The sequence below is a fragment of the Pavona decussata genome, unplaced genomic scaffold (assembly GCF_977016875.1).
Source record: "Pavona decussata unplaced genomic scaffold, jaPavDecu1.1 SCAFFOLD_102, whole genome shotgun sequence".
In the NCBI taxonomy this organism is placed as follows: Eukaryota; Metazoa; Cnidaria; class Anthozoa; order Scleractinia; family Agariciidae; genus Pavona; species Pavona decussata.
The window spans coordinates 7872651-7878650 of NW_028145517.1; positions in this window are offsets into that span (position 1 = coordinate 7872651).

Below are 6000 nucleotides of genomic sequence, written 5' to 3' on the forward strand. Positions count from 1 at the left end.
ATTTTGCTGTAATTTTTATTCTAGTTATATAGACTATGGATTTTGGCCTAATTTTCTTCCTAATACTATAGACTATGGATTTTGACCGAATTTTTATCCTAATACTATAGACTATACATTTTGAACTAATTTTCATTCTTATTACACCCATTTTGAAATCACTGGTGATCCTTGCAATCTGATTGGCTCTCAACAGTGCGATTTATTCCCAAATTGCACCATTTTTTGCTCTAAATCGCATCCTTTCTTTAGCCCATCAAAATGGAAATGAAGTAACAAAAATAGAATTTTAATATTGACAATGATACTCTGTGATTTCAAAATAGGTGTAATAAAGTGGTAATTGAACTTTGTGTCATGCAATTTTGGTCTGAAATCATACTTGTGATTTCAAATCAAACTCGCCCTGGGCGCTCGTTCGATTTTGAAATCATGCATATGATTTCAGACCAAATTACACTCCACTCAGTTCAATTACCATTATTAATACTATACACTCTGATTTGTGGCCTAATCTTCATCGTAATACTATAGACTATGGAGTTTGGCCTAATTTTCATCCTAATACTATAGACTCTGATTTTTAACATAATTTTCATGCTAATACTGTAGACTATGGTTTGGGGGCTAATTTTCATCCTAATACTATACACTCTGATCTGTGGCCTAATTTTCATCGTAATACTATAGACTATGGGTTTTGCCCTAATTTTCATCCTAACACTATAGACTATGGATTTTGATGAAATTTTCATTCTACTAATATAGACTATGAATTTTGATCGAATTTTCATCCTAATACTATAGACTGGTTTTTAACCTAATTTTCATGCTAATATTATAGACTATGGATTTTTACCTAATTTTCATCGTAATACCATAGAGTTTTGATTTTCGCCTAATTTTCATCCTGGCTAATACTATAGACTGATTTTTAACATAATTTCCATGCTAATGCTTTAGACAATGGATTTTCGCCTAATTTTCTCCCTAATACTATACCCCATGGATTTTGACCTAATTTTCTTCCTAACACTATAGACTATGGATTTTGCCCTCATTTTCTTCCTAATACTGTACGCTATCGATTTTGGCCAAATTTTCATCACAATATGATAGACAATGGATTTTGGCCTAATTTTCTTCCTAATACTATAGACTATGGATTTTGACCTTATTGTCTTCCTAATACTATAGACTGTGGACTTTAAGGTAAGTTTCATCCCAATACTACAGACTATGAATTTTAACCTACTTTTGTTCAAAATACTATAGACTATGGATTCTGACGTAATTTTGATCCTAATACTATAGACTATGGATTTTGCCCTAACTTTCTTCCAAATACCATACACTCTGATTTTTGGCCTAATTTTCATCATAATACTATAGACTATGGTTTTTGGCCTAATTTTCATCCTAATACTATAGACTATGGTTTTTGCCTAATTTTCATCCTTATGCTATAGACTATGGTTTTTGACCCAATTTTCATGCTTATACTACACACTCTGCTTTGTGGCCTAATTTTCATCATAATACTACACACTTAGGATTTCCCTAATTTTCATCCTCATACTATAGACTTTGATTTTAGCACAATTTTCATCCTAATACTATAGACTGTGATTTTTAACATAATTTCCATGCTAATACTATAAACAATGGATTTTGGCCTAATTTTCTTCCTAATACTATAGACTATGGATTTCAACCTAATTTTCTTCCTAATACTATAGACTATGGATTCTGACCTAATTTTCATCCTAATACTATGGACAATGGATTTTGACCTAATTTTCTTCCTAATACTATAGACAATGGATTTTGAGCTAATTTTTTTTCAAATACTATAGACTATGCATTTTGACCTAACGTTTTCCTAATAGTATACACCATGGATTTTGACCTAACGTTTTCCTAATAGTATACACTATGGATTTTGACCGAATTTCCATCCTAATACTATAGACTGTGGTTTTTAACCTAATTTTCATGCTAATATTATAGACTATGGATTTTTACCTAATTTTCATCGTAATACTATAGAGTTTTGATTTTGGCATAATTTTCGTCCCAGTACTATAGACTGGATTTTGATGTAATTTTCATCCTACTAATATAGACTACGAATTTTGATCGAATTTTCATCCTAATGCTATAGACTATGCATTTTCACCTAACTTTTTCCTAATAGTACATACTATGGATTTTGACCGAACTTTAATCCTAATACTATAGACTGTGGTTTAACCCTAATTTTCATGCTAATATTATAGACTTTGGATTTTTACCTAATTTTCATCATAATACTATAGAGTTTTGATTTTGGCATAATTTTCATCCTAATGCTATAGACTGTGATTTTTAACATAATTTCCATGCTAATGCTATAGACAATGGACTTTGGCCTAATTTTCTCCTTAATACTATACACCATTGATTTTGACCTATTTTTCTTCCTAATACTATAGCCTTTGAAGTAATTTTCATCCCAATACTATAGACTATGGATTTTGACGTGATTTTAATCCTAATAATATAGACTACGAATTTTAACCTAATTTTCATCCTAATGCTAAAGACTATGGATTTTGACCTAATTTTCTTCCAAATACTAGACTGTGGATTTTGACGTAATTTTCATCCTAATACTATAGAGTATGGATTTTGACCTAAATTTCTTCCAAATACCATAGACTATGGATTTTGACGTAATTTTCATCCTAATACTATTAATAGAGTATGGATTTTGACCTAATTTTCTTCCAAATACTATAGACTATGGATTTTGACGTAATTTTCATCCTAATACTATAGACAATGGATTTTGACCTAATTTTTTTCAATTACTATAGACTATGCATTTTGACCAAATTTTCATCCTAATACTATAGACTGTGGTTTTTAACCTAATTTTCATGCTAATATTATAGACTATGGATTTTTACCTAATTTTCATCGTAATACTATAGAGTTTTGATTTTCGCCTAATTGTCATCCTAATACTATAGACTGTGATTTTTAACATAATTTCCATGCTAATGCTATAGAAAATGGATTTTTGCCTAATTTCTTCCTAATACTATACACCATGGATTTTGACCTAATTTTCTTCCTAATACTATAGACTATGGATTTTGGCCTCATTCTCTTCCTAATACTATACGCTATGGATTTCGGCCAAATTTTCATCATAATACGATAGACAATGGATTTTGGCCTAATTTTCTGTCTAATACTATAGACTATTGATTTTGACCTAATTTTCATCCTAATACTATAGAGTATGGATTTTGACGTAATTTTCATCCTAGTGCTATAGACTATGGATTTTGACCAAATATTTGTGGTATTATAAAAGAGTATGGTTTTTGGCCCAATTTTTACCCTTATTATAAAGAGTATGGATTTTCGCGTAATTTCCATTGTAATACTATACACTATGAATAATGCCAATACTAGACTATGGATTTTGGCCTAATTTTCATCCTAATACTATACCCTATGATTTTTTACCTAATTTCATCCTCATACTATAGATTACGGCTTTTAGCCTAATACTATACACTCTGAGTTTTTGCCTAATTTTCATAATAAAACTATAGACTACGGGTTTTGGCCTCATTTCCACTGTGATACTATAGACTGTGGATTTAAGCCTAATTTTTAACGTAATACTATATACTATGGATTTTGGCCTAATTTTCCTAGTAATACCATACAATGTGACTTTTGTTTTTTAATTTGTTTCATAATGCTATAGATTATGGTTTTTTGTCTAATTTTCATTCTTATTCTTCAGACTATGGATTTTGGTCTTATTTTCATACCAATATTATGCACTCTGATGTTTGGCGTAATTTTCATCATAACACTATATACTCTCATTTTTTGGCTAATTTTCATCATAATACTATAGACTATGGTTTTTGGCCTAATTTTCATCCTAATACTATAGACTATGGTTTTTGCCTAAGTTTCATCCTTATGCTATAGACTATAGTTTTTGGCCTAGTTTCATCTTAATGCTATACACTCTGATTTTGGGTCTAATTTTCATCCTAATACTGAATGGGCCACCCGGTTGAAATAAGAAAACGGTGAACTCATTGTTGAAACTACAGAGAAAAATCAAGAAAACGTTGAGCTCATGGTTGAAACTACAGAGAGAAGTCAAAAAAAAGTTGAACTTATGGTTGAAACTACGGAGAAATCATGAAAACTGTCAACTCATCGTTGAAACTGCGGAGAGAGGTCAAGAAAATGGTTCAAACACATGGTTGGAAATAGAGAAGTCAAGGAAACGTTGAACTTATTTTTGAAACTACGCAGAAATCAAGAAAACGGTGAACTCATGGTTGAAACTAAGGAGAGAAGTCAAGAAAACGGTGAACTCATGGTTGAAACTACGGAGAAATTAAGAAAACGTTGAACTCATGGTCAAAACTAAGGAGAAATCAAGAAAACGGTGAACTCATGGTTGAAACTACAGTGAGAAGTCAAGAAAACGGTGAACTCATGGTCTAAACTACGGAGAAATCAAGAAAACGGTGAATTCATGGTTGAAAGTACAGTGAGAAGTCAAGAAAACGTTGAACTCATGGTTGAAACTACCGATAAATCAAGAAAACGATGAACTCATGTTTTTTTTGAACAGGTTGTTGATACGTCCATTAACATCACCCCAAACAGCCCCTCTCAGGGCTACATTTATCCAGAGGATCATAATTTACCTACTTATGCTTCATAAATTTGTCGCTCTTGTGATACTGCCTTAGTTAGCTGATTTGCATGAAATCCACCTTGAGCAAAACGGTAATCAAATCTGCAATTTAACCACTTTGGTTGAATTTTTATCTTTCACAAAACTCTTCTAGTCAGTTCTTCTCTGTAGTCAGATCATGTGGGATGATCTAACAAAATGCATTGTATTTTTGGCAACATTTATTCAAATGCACCATTTTGTCAAACAGATCTTAACTTTCATCCACTTTATCAACTTTGTTAGATCTTGACTTTTCACTGAAACCCTTGAGCCTGCATGTGCAATATTCATTATACAATAACTGTCCAAATTCCCGCGCGCTGATTGGCTCGTAGCTATTGTCTATAAGAGTACAGACAATAAAAATGACGTCAGATGTAACGCGCGCGCTTTCTCAACGAAAAAAATAGCCAATTCCGCTCGTACTTTTTCAATGTTATTGTAAAAAACAAATCGACGGCAGTTTTCTATGGTCTATACTCTTATAGACCATAAAATGACGCCATAAAATGTCCAAAACTTGGCAGTGAAACCACTCGCCTGTGGCTTGTGGTTCCACTTGAGTTTTGAACATTTTTTAACGTCATTTTATGGTATATAAGAGTATAGACCATAGAAAACTGCCGTCGATTTGTTAATTGTTGTGCCGGTGCACTGTTGGGTTGCATTGATTTCTGGACATATCTAGTAAACTGTACTTAAACTTAAAATACAGCTGGAGATGCTGGAATGTTTATGCCATACACCCTAGATACAGCCATTTCAATTAATGTTATCAGATTCACATCTACAACTTGAATCAGCGTCACCCTGTTTTGCGCTATAGAAAGTCATACGTATTTTGGACGACTTTTTGCAAGTTGAGAAAATGGGAAACATGACCAAACGATTTTCAGCTAGCACTCTGATTTAAAACAATTCTTGATGACACTGATCTTCTGTTTACCAACTTAGTAAACTTAATGTACGTATATAATGTAGTGGTTGGATCGATGTACATGTAGTGCATGCATGGTACGCAAATTTGAAGCTGGAAAACAAATTAACAATAAATATGAAACAATTTCTCCTCACTTACATGTAGTTTCAAGAACTACATGTACAGGTAAGAACTAAAAATTGTTTAGAATGAGATGGCCTCCATTTTCATACACTGCAAAAAACTAGTGGAAAGGATATCAATAGTTCCTTTTAAACTAAAAGTTTGCAATTTATTAGCCACACTACCTTCC